The following is a 19,442-nucleotide window of genomic DNA, read 5'->3' as shown; positions in this document are numbered from 1 at the left end:
CATGGTCTCTGCTCCATACCCTCCAGGCTCTTGGAGAAGAAGGTAGCCAGCCTCGTGCAGTAAGTATGGGAGTATTGGGATACTCTTCATCTGACCATGTGCCCTGTCCAAGGGTGGAAGAAGTCCCACTAGAGAGGAGGTCACAGATGAGCTGTAAGGGTGCTTCCTGCAGAGCATTGGTCAATATGACTTTTTTAGATGTGCCTTGCAAGTGCACCACAAAAACATTTTCAGTTAGACCCTGAATTAAATTTTATTTATGATACTTTTTGAAACAATAAAACTTTATTTTAATTTTATATACTTAAATTTTACTATACTTTTTATGTGTTAGGTGCTATGCTAGAAAAACTCAAACTCCCACAAATTATGTCAAATAGTCCCATGAAGATGGCAAACTCTCATGCACCAGATTATAGCATGGAGACAAACTGAAGCAAATAAGCAATATGTAAGATGTCAGAAATGCTTGGAATTTGGACTTACAAATGCACAGGAAAAAAAAAATCCCTCCATGGACCTTCAAGAAAAGCAGAACTAAAGAAAGCTTTAAGAGAAAAAAATATGATTACAACAAAGCACTGGGGAGACTACTGTAGAAAAAAAGACCAAGAAAAAAGGGTTGAAAAGTGTAATTAGTTCCAGCAGCAAGAGTAATGACATTTCATCCAGTAATTCTTCATCAGAGATTGAAGAAACATGTACCTCATCTTCCTCAGAGGACAGTGACTCCCTCAGTTCTTCATCTTCAGCCTCCTCCACAACCTCTTCCTCCTCCTCTACTAATTCAGACTCAGACTCCAGCTCTTCCAGTAGCAGCAGTAGCAGCACAGATAGCTCTGAAGATGAGCCATCAAAGAAGAAGAAAAAAAAATAGAATGGCTCTATCCATATTGATGAACTGAAAACATCAATGGGATTCTCAGAAGAGAATTTAAACAGTGTTAAAGACAAACTAGTTAACTGATCAAAATTTCTAGAGTTCACAAGTTTCTGCCAGGCATGATGCCATATACCTATAATCCCAGTGGCTCTGGAGGCTGAGTCAGGAGGATTACAAGTTCAAAGATAGCTTCAGCAACTTAAGTGTTTTACATTGTAAGGGCATAAAGATTATTAACATATATGCTTACACACACACACACACCTTTTATTTTAGGGATGAATCTTGTTTTTCTTTAAAATATATCTCTAGAACTTAATCAAAGCTGAAATCTGGTAAATATGTTTTAGTGATGAAACTTACTTTTTCTTCCTATAAAATAAATGCCAACCATACTTCATTGTATGTTGATGGTATATGTCAGATAAGTTTTCAAGATAATGCTTGGAATACCTGGCAATGGATTTCTCAATGCTTTTGACTGTATTATTATGCAAAATTTAATACATTGTTACTATAAGCTTAGGAATTTTCCTTCTATTAATAAATGTGCTCTATTTTAATGCTTATGTTCAGAAAGTTATTTTGACTTTTGGTCCTGATAAGTTCAAGGGATCTATAAATGTAGTTATATCTTTTAAATGCTGCAGGTTTCAAGTTGTTGTGTTTTATCATTCATTTCCTTCTGCTTTCTTAAGTTTAAGCTTAGAGTTACCCTTTTCTGAGGAAAATCATTCTAGAAGAACCTAAAGAGGGACAGAAAATCTAAAACTAAGGAGTCTAATTTTGGTGCATTTTTTGAAAATTCAAAATCAGAAAAGAAAGAAACCAAGTAAAAGTCTGGCTTAAATAAAAGTGCTATAAATTATATCTTTGTGTAGTAAAAATGCTTTAAAATGTACTATTAGAATAGAGGAGGAAGAGGGGTAAATTTTCCAAAAATCAGGACAGCATTGGTTGGTTGCCTTTTATTAAAAAGGTTTTCTTAAGCTTTCATAAAGACTGCTTTTTGCCATTTTTTAAATTATGGCCAGACAGTTTTATATGGTATCTGGTCTATAGGACAATCTACTGCATAACTGCCTGAAGAGGATTAATGGTGTGTTTACATAGCATATACACAATTAAATCTAACATGAAAAGTTTAAAAGGAAATACTGCACAATATTTCTGTTTAAAAATAACAGCTTTATTAAAATATAAGCCACATACCATAAAATTTGCCCTTTTAATCTGTACAATTCTGTGGGTTTTAGTATATTTTAGGGTTGTACAATCATAATTATCCAATTTTAGAAAATTTTCTTTTCTGTGCAATGTTTCTCAAAAGTAAAATACTCATTGTGGTGAGATTGGTTTAACAGCACATTCTGTGATGTCTTTTAAACTTTTTGGAAAGAGGTATCATTTATAGAAAAATCTTGATTTGGATTGAATAGGGGTTTTCAAAACCATAGAGTTTTTTTAGAAGGGGTACTCAACCTGTATGTCTGTAAGTTACCCAATTAATACATTAATACTCTTGAATTTTCCAAAAAATACAGTAATAGTCATATTCCCTTTATTCTCTACTGCCTGTCCACTGCCCCAGTCCTTACCATTTATTCTAAATAATTTGTCGAGAGTTTTTCCAGATCTTTGCTTTTAATTCATTTATGTGCATACCACACACAACACATACACACAGAGATTTGTTCTATTTGGGTTTTTTTTTTCCGGGGGTGTCCTGGGATTGAACCCAGGGGCACTGGACCACTAAGCCACATCCCCAGTCCTATTTTGTATTTTATCTAGAGACAGGGTCTCACTGAGTTGCTTAGTGCCTCGTATTGCTGAGGCTGGCTTTGAACTCTCCATCCTCCTGCCTTAGGCCTCCCAAGCTGCTGGGATTATAGGTGTGTGCCACCCACTGTGCCTGGCTGAGTTGTTCTACTTTGTTTGTGAGTTTTTAGTTTTACTTTTTGTATTTTATTAATTTTCAACTTTTTAAAAAATTCACTAACAATGTTTCTTGGAAATCCCTCCATGAGTCAAGCGTGGTGACACATGCCTGTAATCCCTGCAACTTGGGAGGCTGAGGCAGAAGGATCACAAGTTCCAGGCCAGCTCAATAATTTAATTAGGCCCCCAAGCCACTTAGTCAGTCCCTGTCTCAAAATAAAAAATAAAAACGACTCGGGATGTGGCTAAGGAGTTAAGCACCCTGGGTTCAATCCCCAGTACCAGGTTAAAAAAAAAAAAAAGGAAATCCTTCCACGATTCTAATTAGAAATGGGTTAGCATTTCTCCAAGAGAGTTATCTAGAAGTGAAAATGCAAGGTTGAAGGATGTGCATATGCTTGCTTTTTCCTAACACCAGATTACCTCCACAGTTTTACCCCCTGAAACATGTCACAGTACCACTTTTTCAAGATCCTTGCCAAAATTCATTTCAGTTTTTTTTTTTACAGCTGCCAATGAAGATTATCTAAAAATGTAAATATTCTGCTTTGAATTTGTAAAATCCTGTTTGCTACTGTTCCCTCCTTCCTATATCTTACGTAATAAAAAAATTATACTACAAAAAATAAAGGAATGGCTATCCATGGGATAGTTTTTAAGCAACCTTGCAAAACGCACTTGGACTCTCTGACAGGAACAAGACCGTGGAAGTGACAGAAAACACCTTTAAATATTCTCATTAAAGAATAGCAGGACATTTTGAAAATTTTGATAAGAACTACAATGACAAAAACCATAAAACCATATGTCCATGAATCTTAATGAATGTCAACCCCAAGAAATAGAAAGAAAGTCCTATAAATCAAATTTGATTATCATGATACGCAAATTAATGCCAGGGAAAAAGAAAGACTCATGTATGGAGAAGTTGGATCACTCATCCATTGCTCATAAGAATGAATAACTGTATAGTCACTCTGGAAGATAGTTCAGCACTTTCTTTTAGAACTTAATGATTACTTTCAATATGGCCAGCATTACTTCCAGAGAAATGAAAATTCGTGTTCAAAAAATAACCTACATGCAGGTGTTCATAGCACCTTTATTTGTAATAGCCAAGAAGTTGAAATGACAAAATGTCCTTCAACAGGTGAAAGATTAAACAAACTGTGAGTTTTGAATTCCATGGAATACTACTTAGCCATAAAAAGAATATATAACTGGTACGTGCAATAAATCGGATGGTTCTCAAGGGAATTATGCTGAGTGGAAAAAAAAATGGCATTTTCTGGTGTTATGGTTCGGATGTGAGGTTTCCCCCAAAAGCTCACATGTGAGACAATGCAAGAAGGTTTAGAGGATAAATGGTTGGGTTATAGCCTTAAACTTATAGCCTTGACCTAATCAGACGATTGATCCCTGATGGGATTAACTGGGTGGTGACTGGAGGCAGGTGGAGGGTGGCTGCAGGAAGTGGTTCATCGGGAGTGCAGCTGTGGGATATATATTTGAATCTGGTGAGGGGAGTCTTTCTCTGTTTCTTGATCATCATATGAACTGTGCCACCACACCCGCCTCAAGTATTTTAGATAAACTAATTGTGTCAGGGTTCTCCAGAAAGACAAAACCAAAGGAGAATTGTATTGGCAAATCTGTATTTACATACATAGATAGAAGGAGATTCTCAAAATAAAATAAAATATAAATAAATAAATAAAAAGGGCTGGTGATGTGGCACAGTGTTTAAGTGCCCTGGGTTCAACCCCTAGTATCAAAAAAAAATAATAAATAAATAAATATAATTTTACAGAAATAAAACTTGAAATGACAAATAATAGAGATGAACAAAGCAATGGCTGCCAAGGGTTAGGAAATGGGTGAGAAGAGAGTTGCCCATAAAAAGGTAACACTAATAATTTAAAAAAATAATAATAAAAATAAAAAAATAACTGTGCAGCTCTGTTACTACCGAGCAAAGTGAATTTCTGAACATGACTAATTCTAGGAGGAAAGAACCTTGTTACATAATGATAAAGGAGTCATTTTACCAAGAGGACATAATCCTGAATGCCAATGTGCCTAATAACAGAATTTCAAACTACATAATGCCAAAGCCCATAGAACTCCTTCAAGGAGTTACTGACAACCCCACCATTGTAGTCAAGAGAGTTAATGCCCACTCTCAATAATCTAGGGTGTGCAGAGACAGAAAATCAGTAAGAATATATAAGATTTGAATCACACTATCAACCAACCTGACCTAAAAGATATTTATAGAACACTCCCCCCAGTGAGAGCTGAATACATTCTTCTCAGTGCATTCAGAACATTTACCAAGATAAACCATATTTTATCCCATAAAATAAATCTATATATTTTAAAAGATAAAAGTAATTTATGGCTATTCTGTCCATAATGAATCAATATACAAAAAAATTAGATTCATCTGTAACTATTAGCAATAAACAATTATAAATTTACATTTGTAAAACTTATAATTTATAATGTCATTAAAAATTATGCATTACATAGGGAATAAACCTGACAAAAGATGTACATGAACTATACACTGAAAAGAACTATACTTTGAGAAGAGAAATTAAAATAGATCTAAATAAATTGAGAGTTTTACCATGTTTGCGGATCAGAAAATGCAATACTGTTCTGATGTCAATTCCATAAAAATTGGTTTCTTGATTCAACAATCCAAATCAAAATCCCAGCCAGCACCTTTTAGAAATTGAGCAAGTACTTCTAAAATACAAATAGGATACCACAGAAACTCAAATAGTTGTTTTAATCAAGGAAAATAAAAGCAAAGTTGGATGACTAGCACTGTCTGATTTCAAGATTATACATTCTTAAAGCTACAATAATCAAGACAATATAATATTGTCAAAAATAGAAAAATAGATAAATGGAACTGAATGGGAAGCCCAGAAATAAACGGACATACATATGAACGACTGAACCTTTACACAGGTGCGAAGACAATTTAGTAGAGAAAGAACGGTCTTTGCAAAAATAGTACTAAAAAAAAAAAAAAACTGAATATCCAGACACAAAAAAAATGAATTTCAATAAACAGCACATGCCACATACAGAAAGAAGTAACTCAAAACGGGTAATATATCTGAATGTAAAACTTAAACCTATAAGACTTCTAAAAGAACACATAGTAGAATATCTTCATGGCCTTGAGTAAAAAGAGGGTTCAGCAAACTACTTGCCTGTGGATAACTCTAGACTGCAGCAACGAGGAAATAAGAGTGAATCTCTATGTTTAAGGATTTTTTTAAAGTGTTTAATAACCCAACTCTCCATCATGTTGGCTTAGGAACCAAATTCCTTAACAAGACTCCTAAAGCACAAGAAATAAAATTTAAAAATCAATAAATGGGAAGATATCAAACTAAAACATTTCTTCATAGCAAAGGAAATAATCAAGAACAGGAGCAGAGAGCCTGCAGAATGGGAGAAAATCTTTGCCACCTGCATCTCAGATAGAGCATTAATCTCCAGGATGTACAAAAAACTTAACAACAACAACAACAATAAAATAGCCCAATCAATAAATGGTCAAAGGAACTGAATATGCACTTTACAAAAGAAGAAATATGAATGGTAAACAAATATATGAAAAAATATTCAACATCCCTAGCAGTTAGAGAAATGCTAATTAAAACTACATTGAGACTTCATCTCACTCCAGTCAGAATAGCAATTATCAAAAATATAAATAACAATAAATGTTGGCAAGGATGTCGGGGAAAGTTACACTCAAAAATTACTGGTGGGACTGCAAATTGGTGCAACCACTCTGGAAAGCAGTATGGAGATTCCTCAGAAAACTTGGAATGGAACCACCTTTGACCCAGTTATCCCACTCCTTAGCATATACCCAAAGGACTTAAAATCATACTACAGTGACTGTTTATAGCAGCTCAATTTACAATAGCTAAACTGTGGAACCAGCATAGGTGCCCTTCAACAGATGAATGGGGGGAAAAAAACATGGTATATATACACAATGGGATATTTCTCAGCCATAAAGAAGAATGAAATTATGGCATTTGCAGGTAAATGGAAGGAACTGGAGACTATTATGCTAAGTGAAATAAGCCAATCCCAAAAAACCAAAGACCAAATGCTCTCTCACCATAAGCAAGGGTTGGACAGAGGAAAGAATAGAAGTTCATTGGATTAGACAAAGGGGAGTAAAGGGAAGGGAGGTGGGATGGGAATAAGAACAACTGTAGAATGAACTGGATATAACTTTCCTATGTGCATATATGAATACATGACCAGTGAAATTCCACATCATGTATAACCACAAGAATGGGATCCTAAAGAGATATACAGCATACATCACAAAGAATTACTTTCTATGACATGAAAGGAATTCCTCCAAATCCATTAGGAAAATACAAAGAGCAGTAACAATGGAGGATATGGCTAGGCATTTCTAGAAGGAAAACCCGAATGTTCAGTAAATATTTGGTAAGATGCTTTGCCTCACAGACAATCATAAATGCAAAATAAACAACAAAAAATATGTGCAAGTATGTTTTACTAGTAAGTCACACTACTTGGAAGAAATATTTGACTATGCAAAAGAGGTCATCTTGGGTGGGGATTATGGGGAGATACTGATCAAAGAGTAAAAGATTCAGTTACAGAGGAGTAAGTTCACAGATCTAAGGTACAGCATAAAGACTGTGATTAATAATACTGTACTGTACACATGAAATTTGTTAAATTGTTGACTTTAAGTATTCTCACAAAAAAAAGGGTAACTGTGTGAAGTGATGAATATTTTCATTAGCTTCACTGTGGCAACCACTTCATAATGTAAATACATCAATGTAGATGCATGCCTTAAAAAAGATAATTGGTATATCGTGTTTTTGCAGCGTATGTGTGGGTCACCATTTTTATGAAAAATATTATTGAGCTTTAAGATACACATCCAACAGAATGCACAAATCATACAAGTGCCCTAATGAATGATATCCTACAAAGTGAAAGTATCTTAAAGCAGAAAAAAACATTACCTTGATCCCTGAATCCCTCCTGGTATCCTCTTCTAGTCACCAGCCCCCAGGCAGATCAATTACCCTGACGTCAAACACCACAGATATGTTTTCCAGCTCTTAACTTTAAATAAGATTATGTGGTATGTACTCTTTCTGCTTCTTTCAACATTTTGTGAGATTCATGTTGCATTATCATGCACTTGAGACATTTTCACTTCTGAATAGTATTTTATAAGAAATATATATATGTGTGTGTGTGTGTGTGCGCGCTACAATGTACTGTTCAATTCCACTATTGATATATATGAGTTGTGTTTGATTTTGTGCGATCACAAAGAGCTTTTGTGAACATTTTTTGAGGCACATTGGTATGAAATTCTGTTGAACAGATTGCCTAGATGAGGAATAGTCTTGAGTATTCCAGACCATATGCATCTCCATGCAAATTTTACAAGTTGCTTGTCTGTTTCAAAAAGAAAGGAAGGGCCAGGCTAGGTGGCACACACCTGTAATCCATTGACTCCTGAGGCTGAGACAGGAGAATCCTGAGTTCAAAGCCAGCCTCAGCAAAAAAGCAAGGCGCTAAGCAACTTGGTGAGACCCTACAAAACAGGGCTAGGGATGTGGCTCAGTGGCAGTGTGCCCCTGAATTCAATCCCCAGTACACCCCCAAAAAATAAAAATTAAAATAAAATAAAGGAGAAAGAGGGAAGGAGGGAGAAAGCAAGGAAGAAAAACCACTTGGAATACTAATTGTGATAACATTACATTTCAATTTGTATAGGTTTGATATCTTTAGAGTATTGAATCTCCCAATCAACGAAAATGGTGTATGTCCAATATCTTTACATTTTTAACTTCTTTCAAGAATTTTTTGAAATTTTCTATAAAAATATTTTGTGATTTTTATTTATTCCTAGATTATGATTGTTGTCAGTATTATAAATGGCATCATTTTTAATATCAATGTTTAATTATGTATTGCTGATTCATAAAAATAAAATTAATTTTTATCTTTATTTACATAATAACTATAGTTTATTTTGGATATACTACATACACATCATATCATCTACAAATAATTGTAGTCTTATTTATTCTCCTTCCATCCTAATTTCTTTTACTTTACTTTTTTCATTCCTCATTGAACTGGCTAGAATGTTCAGAACAACTTCAAGCTGAAGTGGTAACATGAAGCATTCCTTTTTTGTTGACAACATCAGGAGGAAAGTTTCAATATTCCACTACTAAGTATGATATTATTGTAATTATTTTTAAAGATATTAAGGAACTTCTTATTTATTTCTGGTTTGCTAAGGACTTTTATCAAGAATGAGTGTTATAGTTTAGATATGAGGTGTCCCCCCAAAAGCTCATGTGTGAGACAATGCAAGAAAGTTTAGAGGTGAAATGATTGAGTTATGAGAGTCCTAACTTAATCAATGCATTAATCTCTATATGAATTAACTGGGTGGTAACCAAAGGCAGATACGGTGTAGCTGGAAGAGGTGGGTCATTGGGTATGCGTCTTTGGGCTATATGTTTTGTCTCTGGGGTGTGTGTGTGTGTGTGTGTGTGTGTGTGTGTGTGTCTGCTTCTTGATTGTCATATTCTGGGCAGCTTTCCCCCTCTATATCTTTCCATCACGATGTGCTGAGAACCTTTGACACAAAGAATGAAGTTGGCCATCTATGGATTGAGACCTGTAAAACTGTGAGCACCAAACTTTTCCTCCTCTAAAATTGTTCTTGTCATGTCTTTTGCTCACAGTGGTGAAAAAGCTGACCAGAACTATGAGTAGTGAAATTTTATCAAATGATTTTTTTCCTGCATCTATTTGGATAATCATATAATTATTCTCCTTTATTCTGATAATGTGGTAAATTACATTGAGTTATGCCAGTCTCACAATCCTGCATTAAAATAACAAAATATTTTTATGATATCTTATCCTTTTTTGAAAATATTGTGTTTAAACCTTTTTGCAACTGTTTATGAGTCAAATTAATTTGACATTTTTTTTCTTTTAATGTTCTTCTCCAGTATTTTCTTTCTCTTTTTTTTTCTTCAGCATTTGCAATTTTTTGACTTTCTTGTAAAAAAAAAAAAAAAAAGTCATTTTAATTGGGATGATATGATAACTCATTGTGGTTTTGACTTGCATTTCTCTGATGACTAATGAATTTATGTACATTTGCATAAATTTATCAGCTATTTGAATTTCTTTTTTATTTATTTATTACGACGGCAGAATGCGATTTATTTCATAGTCTGATCTCATTATAATAATTTAGAGTATTCTCATTTTTTTCTAATCTCCTAAATCCCTTTGTGTAATACCTGTGCTATTTCACCTTAGAATATTATATATAATTCACCAGGTTGACCTTTTGAAACAAAAGTTTGCTTTGTAAGAAAGATTTTAAGTGAAAATCCAATTTTTAACAAATAAAGGAAATATATAATTTATATTTTTTCATGTCACTTTGGGAAGCTGTGTTTTGTCTCTTTGAAATTTATTTTATCTAAATTTTCATATTTATTGGCATAAAGTTGTTCATGACATTTTCTGTGATCTTTTCAATGGCTTTAGAATTTACAGTTATGTTCCATATTTTCATTCCTGATAGTGGTCCAACAAGTCATGTCCATTCCCTGGGTCAAGGCAACTGAGAAAGACAATTGGCCCATCTATATGCCAGAAATAGAGAGAGCAAGGCATCAGGGAACACAGATAGTGTTTGGCTCACTCCATTTCCAAGCCTCCCAGGAGGGTCAATAGCTCTCCCAGTTGAACCTTCTCACTGGCCCCAACCTGCCCACTGGCCTTCCAACCTGCTCAGAAACAAGCACCATGTGCTGGTTCACCCAACGCCCCATAGCCTCACCCTGGCTCAGATAGGAGCAGACTGCTGGACCTTAACACACAACAGCTTCAGAATAGACAGTTCTTAGGATGTGTTACAGCTTTCTTTATCTTGTTCCAAAAGGAGCGATTTTCCCTGGTAAAGTTTTGCACCGAGCAAGTCATTGTTAAACTTATTATAAGAAAATTACCTTTGGTAATGACCTAAACTTTTAAAAATCCATTTCCATTTCTGAAATGAGAACTCAATTTCTCCCACAATTTATTTGTTTCATGGCACAGATTGGAAATAGTATCAATTTTCTGCCAGCATATTAAAACATATTTTTATTAGTTGGTAATTGCAGTGAGATTTAGAATTCAGGAACAAAATGCTTCTGGAGAATTGAAAAATATATTTCTGATTTAGTTAATAAAAATTATAACTCTATAGTCACTGTAGTTTCTTATGTTCATATATCCTGGTATAGCAATGAACCATGGGAATTTTCTCAACCACTTCCCAACACTTCAATATGGAAAAGCTCAGGACATAGGTAACTTGAACAGCACACATTAGTTTTACCATAAGTGCACTAACTTTGGCATCCTTTCAAAGCAGATAGCATAGGATAACACTGGTTTATAGAAATTTAATTAGAACAGCTCAACCTGAAATATACATTGGAAAATTTAAAAGTGCCTAGACTTTGTAATTAGACAAAGCAGATCCAAACACCAGTAGCACAAACATGTGACTTTGGGGAATTTCAGTCTTACCAGGAATAAGTGGTTTTATCTATAGTTAGAAGACTAAAGTCTGACTTGCAAAATTGCTGTGAGAATTAACTGTGAAAAATGTAAGGTGAATGCCTAGCATAGTTTCTGGAACACATGTGGCATCCCATGGAGAAACTGGACAGCACTTTGACCAGGCGATGAAAATTAATATCACCACAGATGGATGCCATATGCCACAATGCCGTAGTAAGAGATGGGTTGCCCTGAGAAGGACACAACGTTGCTTCTCTAGCATTCTAGCCTTAGATGAGCAACCTAAATTTAGCCATAAAGAAACATCAACAAATCCAAAATAAGGAATATTCTTTTTAAAAACTAGGGGCAAGGGAGAGATTGTATTCTTCAAAAATGACAAAGTTGTAAAAGACAAGGAAAGGCTATGGAAATGTTCCAGACTAAAGGAGACCACCTGTGTGCAACATGTTAGAGTGACATCTTCTGGTAAAGTTTAATATTGCAGTTCAGTTCTACTACGCATTGTAAATGCCTGCACAAAAGGGAGGTTACTTCCTGGGCCAGGAAACATGGTTCCACAGAAGCATAGGAGGAGGGCAAGAAGTATGTATGGGGGCTCTGAGCTTCTTCACACCTTCAAACAGAGCAATTCCATCTTCAACGAGGCTTAGCCTAGAAGCTGTGCTAATGAGCCCTTGACAACTCACTGTCAAGTGCAAGTAGATGAGAAAACTATCAAGAGTGAGCAAAAAGTGTTGAAAAGCAAATATGTGGTGAATCATATCATTACTTGCTCGTTCTGAAGAATTTGTTGATTCTTCCAAAATGTTTGATAAATTAATGCTATAAGGGGATGCTTAAACCTCATATGAGTGAAAATTGGCATCAGGAGCTTTAGTAACATCCATTCACTCAGTACTAGCCATGGTGCCGTCTACACATAATATGACAGTGAGCATTTTGTAAATTCCCTTCACAAATAACACATCCTCAAAAGACTGCTGCATATGGATTATGTCACACAGATCTAGCAATAATATTGTCTTAATCTAATGCCTGAAAAAAAAATAAAAAGAAGCATATTTTCATCAAGAGATAATGGGAGAAATGGTGGAGTGGGGCACTTATAGAATCAACCCCTCCATAAGCTGTCAAAGAATAACAGAAACAACTTTTGTAAAATTCTGGAATCTAATTCAAAATGCTTAGCAATCAAGGGGTTTTTTTAATGAAGAAAAGGAAAACTGCGTTAAGGTAAGAGATCATAGTATCGATTTTGCTCATCCACAAGCAGCCACAGCCGTGGAGACAACAGGCTGTATTCCTGATGTGAGTTGTTAGTACCCAGAGCCTGACACAGACCTTGTTCTTAAACTGCTGTGGTTGCATGTATTCATTCATCTGGTGGTTCCCAGAAAGACTGGCATGGAGCTGACCTTTTTTTCTCCCTCCTCCCCAAGTTAAATCAGCTTTCTAGGAGTGATATCTACCAAAAGATTTAAAGACACCTAGAGTACGAACTATGGACAAGGTAAGTGGAAGACAGAACTCAAAAGCCAGAAAGAAGGAGGCTAAAAACAAAGATTATTAGAAGAACAAGAACTTAGGAAGGCTATTGTATATATAGTGGGGAAAATGGAAAATAATGCAGTGCCAGGGACAGGACACATTTGGGAGGGGAGGGGGTGACAACGAAGAGCACTTCAGGCTTACACATCTGGTAAATCTGTGAGCTCCATGCAAGTAGGAGGTGAAAGGTAAGGAACTTGGCTTAGCATGGAAGGAGTGCCCTAGCTCAGAGTCACACTGCAAAAGGAAAAATACTAAAATCTTCTTCCTTACTTGTTTTCTTTTCTTCGTTCTTCCTTGTTCTTCCTTTCACTCTAGAAATTTTAGCAAATCTCTGGAAGGTTACCATTGACCATGAAGACAGTGGAACAAAGACTTACGTGACACAAATGGCAAGTAATCTAATATTCAAAAAAAAATTTATTTGGAGAAATCACTAAACAAATGGATGGATCCAACTATCAAGAGGAAACAATAGCAAACCCAGGTAATGAACAGAATCTAATTTTCCATGTTGTAATTCAAAATGCCTAATTTTTAACAAAAACATAACCCTAAGATATGCAAAGAAACAGGAAAGTATAGCCCACTATTACTATTTTTAAAAATTGATATAAACTTTCCTGAGGAAACTCAAGCATTTGACTTACTAGACAAAGATTTAACTAAACTACCCCAAAATGTTCAAAAAGCTACAGAAAATTATGGAAAATGAACAGGAAAACCATGCATGAGAAAAATTAGATACATATAAAATAAGATATTCTATTTCAAATTTTAAAATCTGACTACCAAAAATCTAGAACTAAAATGAAAATTTCACCAGAAGGCTTAAATGGCAGATTTGAACAAATAAAACAACTCAATAAAATTGATCATAAGACAATTGAAATTATCTGATATGAAGAGAAGGAAAAAAGAATGAAGAAAAGTGAAGAGTCTAAAAGAAGCATGACCTGCCATTATGCAGGACAACATATGCATTTTGGAAGGCCCAGAAGGAGTAAAGGGAATAAAGAATGGTTAAAGAGATAATGGGTGAAAATATCCCAAATTTGATGAAAGATATGAATCTAAACATCCAAAAAGCTTAACAAACTCCAAGTAGGTTCAATTTAGAGATCCACGATGAAACACATTATAATGAAATTATTGAAGGACAAAGAGAATTGCATCAGCTAAAGAGAAACAAAATCCAGTGAATTCTTAATAAGGTTAATTGCTGATTAATCTTAGAACCCATGGAAACCAGCAGGCAGTAGATTGACAAATTTAAACTGCTAAAGAAGAAAGGTTGACAAACAAGAATGTAATATCCAGGGTAACTAATTTTTATTATGTATTTTTTATTTGTTCTTTTTTTAATATTTATTTATTTATTTTAGTTCTCGGCGGACACAACATCTTTGTTTGTATGTGGTGCTGAGGATCGAACCCAGGCCGCACGCATGACAGGAGAGCGCGCTACTGCTTGAGCCACATCCCCAGCCCCTATTTGTTCTTATTATACATGATAGTAGAATGTATTTTGACATTTTAGACATATATGGAATATAACTTCTTATGCTTCTGGTTGTACATAACATAATTACATGGGTCATATAATAACATATGCACATAGGATAGTAATGTCGGATTCATTCTACTACAGTATAACTAATTTTCAAAAACAAAGAAGTTAAAACATTCTCAGATAATCAACCAGAAGCTGGGGGAGGTATCTCAAGTTAGATCTGCCATACAACAAATTCTAAAGGTAATCCTTCAGGTTAAAATGGAAAGACACTAAACAGTAACTTGAACTCACACAAAAGAAGTAAGATTGAGGGGCTGGGATTCTGACTCAGTGGTAGTATCAGTATAACAGTAAGACATAGAAAAAAATAGAAAAATTATAGAATTAGGGGTTTTTTTATTCAATAAATGAAATTTAGAAAAGCACAGACTGCGGGGACAAGTGCATGGAGTACTGCATATGTGACACACATTAAGGGCGTCTGAGTGGCAGGCCACTCCCCTTGTGCTAGGCGCGTGAGCGACAGACCATTACCCCACAGGCACAGCCCTGGCCTTGTGTTGCAGTCCCAGCCCTTGCTCCATAGCCCTCCTCCTCGATTTATCACTGCAAGGACAATTGGCAAGAAATTGCATTGGTGGCTGCCTGTGATCTGCTTAGCTATTGCCTGAGTATATCGTGGTAACTGCGCAATAAAATCAGACCTGCTTCCTGCTTGGTCTCCAGAGGTCTTGAATAGCGACTCCACAGCCACACTCTCCTCTACCCTGTTCCGTGGACCTCTCGCTGGAGAAGAGACAGCCCACACAATAGACAAAAGAGCAATACAAAACATAAGACTTACATAACACCATAAAAATCTAAGAGAAATAAATAGAATATTCCAACCAAACACAGAAGAATCTACATTTTTCTCAAGAGCACAAGGAATATTCTCAGAATAGGTTACATTTTAGACCACAAAACAAGTCTCAATAAATTTTAAAAATTTAAATCATATGAAGTATCTTCTTCAACCATGATAGAATAAAGCTTAAAATCAACATTGCAGGGAAACTGCAAAATTTGTAAATTTCCAAATGTAAGCAACTAATGGTCAATGAAATTACAAAAAAACAAAATTAGAAAATATCTTTACATATTTTAAAAATACAACAACCCAGAACTTATGGTATGCATCAAAAGCAGTAATTAAGAGGAAAGGCATACCTATAAATGCCTACGATAAAAAAGAACCATCTCATATTAAGAACCTAACTCTATATCTTAAAAAACTAGGAAAAAAGAAGGGTAAGCTATACAAAAAACTATTAGAAGAAAGGAACTAATGAAGATTAGATCAGAGATTTATGAAATAAAAAATAGAAAAACAATACGGAGAATGTCAAAACCAAAACTTGGCTGTTTGAAATGGACAACAAACTTAGCAAACATTTAGCTAGACTGACAAAGAAAGAGAATATATACAAAACTAAAATCAAAAATAAAAGTGGGCCTATTACAGACGGCCTTATAAAAATGAAAGGGAATATGAAAATAATATGAATAATATACACCAACAAATTAGATAAACCAGACAAAATGGAAAAATTCTGGGAAACACAAATTACCAAAACTATCTTAGTCTGCTAGGGCTGGCATAGCAAATACTACTACATACTGAATGGCTTAAACAACCAAAATTTACTTCCTCACAATTCCGGAGGCTGGACGTCCAAGATCAAGATATAAGCCAGTTCAGTTTCTCTGAAGCCGCTCTTCCTGGTGTGAAGTGAATTAATCAATTAATTAATTAATCAATCAATCTATCTATTTATTTATTTTATTATCCTCCACTGGTCTTTTCTCGTGCACACCCTACCTCCTACAGTCACCACCCAGTTAATCCTTTCAACTGGATTAAGTCACTGATTAAGTTACAGCTCTCATAATATCATTTCACCTCTGAACATAATGTAATATCATTGTCTCATACATGTGCTTTGGGGGGACATCACATATTCAAAGCATAACAAGTGTATTTATGCCAACCCACTAAACACCTGGTATAGCCTACTATACACCTGGGCTAGGTGGTACATACTGTCTTACATGCAGCCTGTCATTGACTGAAACATTGTTATGCAGTGCATTACTGCATCAGATTTCATGTCTCTGTGGTTCATGTGTTTTCAATTAGTTTCTCTGATCTCACTGAACACTATACAAACAATTCATGTTGTCAAAAATCAATCTGTCTGAAAGTACTGAAGTCACATAAAACCAATGTTTCTCAGAAAGACTATAGTCTTTCCAAGAGAAAAATGGTCATGCTTCCTCAAAAGTCATTTTGTATCTATTAATATCACATCAGTCAGGTAACAGGGTGATCATGTAACATATCATCCAAAAGGGGACACTTTTGACAGTGAATGGTGACCTACTAATGACTCTAGAACAGCTGGCTTAAACTAAATCTGGCAAAGTGGGGCATCTGGTTAAACTGGTCATAGAGAAAGTGAAAAATCCAATCTGTCCCCCAGATGTTTTCCAGATGGACAGTCATTTGCCTTCTTGTGGAATAACACATTTCCTTTAAGAATAGTTTTCAAAGACATGTCTGTGACTTAAAATACTCAGTACCCAACATATTATTATTAGTTTGTACTATTAAGCTGAACAGAAAGTACACAGGCTGTGAAATTTAAATGACCAATGCCCTTCATCCAAAAGAGTCTTTTAATTTTGTATGCAGTTTTCACTTAGGAAGAACTGTATGTTTAATTGCATTTAGTTACAACTTAGGGCAAGTCATACCTATGTTTTTAGAAATAGTAACAAGTCACACTGCCTAAATCACTTTATTTTACCTCAAATAAATGTGGAATTCAAATTAACTGAAATATCAAAAATGGATAAATTCATGTCTATTTTTTACATTCTTAGGTCTATTTATTAGATAAATGAGACTTCACCAATTATTTCTTCAGACAACCTTGTTTTTCCAAACTATGAAATTTTTCTATTGTGATATTCCAATACGTTGCATGATGTTTAAATCAGGATAACCATATCTAGCTCCTTAAACATTTATCATTTAAGTAGGTCACACTGAGGACAGGGGAAGGGGGGAGTCCCTCCACAGAGGGCTGCGTCAGGAGCATCTAGAGTTCAGCCTGAGGATACTGCTGTGAGCCTGGCCTGTAGGGCTGTTAGGAGGAACCATGGTGATTGGGCTCACTCATCTCTGTGAGTTTTGCACAGAGATGATGGGAACAATCAATGGTCATTTGAGGGAATGACACACACTTAAGTCCCTCTTGTCTGAAATCCTACAGTGTCCTTAGTTCTATTGACCTGTGAGTTAAGAGACCTGGGAGTCCCAGGTGGTTCCCTAACTAGCTGTTTGGTCATGACACATTACTTAACCTCCCTGAGCCTACTTTCCTAGATTATAAGCCAAGGGAGTTGGTTAAAACATGCTTCTCAGACTTCAATGTGCAAATGAGATATCGTTAAAATGTAACTCCGCTTTCTAAAGTCTGGGGTAGGCTTAAGATTCTGCATTGCTAACAAGCTCCCAGGTGATACAGATGCTGTTGGTCAGCAAGACCACACTTTTGAATAGCAAGAGGTTGGATCACTTAGGAACCTTCACTGTATGAGTACTATGCAAACTGGTTTTAATAGTGTTTTCATAGTTCTTCATAGTTGTTCAAGGTTATTTTCTCTCTAGGTTAGATTAAGAAGTGTATAGCGCTGGGCTTAGTCTGTAGTGGGGACTCAGTAAACATTAATTTATCAACATGAAGTTTCTCCCTGGAAAAAAATGTGCTTAACTTAGAAATGCAGTCATTTTGATTGTTCAGTCTTACATTTCAAGCATGTAATGTAGTTTCAGCAAATCTAATAAAACTCAAAGAAAAATCCTCCCCCCTCCCCCCCCCCAAAAAAGAACCCATAAGTAGCATTGCTTATGCTTCATCTTCCCTATCTGAAGCTCAATGTCAATGCCAAGGCATCCGGGAGCTTGCCCTTGGGACTGGTAGGGAATCAGTCTGAACCTGGGAAAACTGCACAGAGCAAACTCCACCCATCATCTCCACGGACCAACCTTTATGCAAGCAAGGAATAAAATGCTAAAGTGTAAACCACACCATTAAGAAGTTGAGGTTTATCTGTAATAGCAGCTACTTTTTGTTTTATCTGATAGAAATTGAGCGAAAGTAGGTAGCGCTGAACTAGGGGGTGAAAAGCAACTGTGCTCCTTAAGTACCTGTGACAACCCAGGCGCATCCTGTCTGCATCTTTCCTACCTTATCTCATGCAATATTGCAACCTCCTTACTGGGAAGTGCATTCTGTCCCCATGGCACAACCAAGGAAAACATGGTCCAGAGAGGTTAAGTAATTTGCTTAAGACTTGGCAGCCAGCAAGTGTTAAAGTGGGATTTGAACCCAGGTCCATAGAAGTCCAAAGCTGAGCTGTTTCATAAAGACAGAACCCCTCCGCGGACACTCAGGTGACTGAAGCAATAGGATGGCAAGTTCAAGGCCAGCCAGAGCAACTTAGTGAGATCCTATCTCAAAATAAAAAATAAAAAGGGCTGGGAATATAGCTCAGTAGTAGAGCACCCCTGGGTTCAATTCCCAGTACTGAAAAATAAATAAATAAATAAAGGATATCCCAAGCCTCCCATTGAGCAACTGCATGCATCATGCTGCTTCTCACTCCTCAGACCAAAAGTATGTCTAAAGCCTGATGTAAAGTAGTAATTCCAGCAGGTTTTGGGGGGATGCTCCTGCCCCATACCTCAAACCTCCCTGACCTGAGTCAGGACAGGCTGACACTCTTCACATGAGTGGCAGCAGCTGCATCAGATCCATCACAGTCTATGTATCTCCACAGGATGGCCAC

At 35.8% G+C, this 19,442-nt stretch overlaps 1 pseudogene; it reads left to right on the top strand.

Moving 5' to 3' along the window:
* Positions 1-403: 403 nt before the first annotated feature.
* On the top strand, positions 404-877 carry LOC114093874 (zinc finger CCHC domain-containing protein 10 pseudogene; annotated as a pseudogene).
* The last annotated feature ends 18,565 nt before the right edge of the window (positions 878-19,442 follow it).

The sequence above is a fragment of the Marmota flaviventris genome, chromosome 11, assembly GCF_047511675.1.
Source record: "Marmota flaviventris isolate mMarFla1 chromosome 11, mMarFla1.hap1, whole genome shotgun sequence".
Lineage (NCBI taxonomy): Eukaryota > Metazoa > Chordata > Mammalia > Rodentia > Sciuridae > Marmota > Marmota flaviventris.
This window is presented reverse-complemented; position numbering and strand designations above follow the sequence as displayed.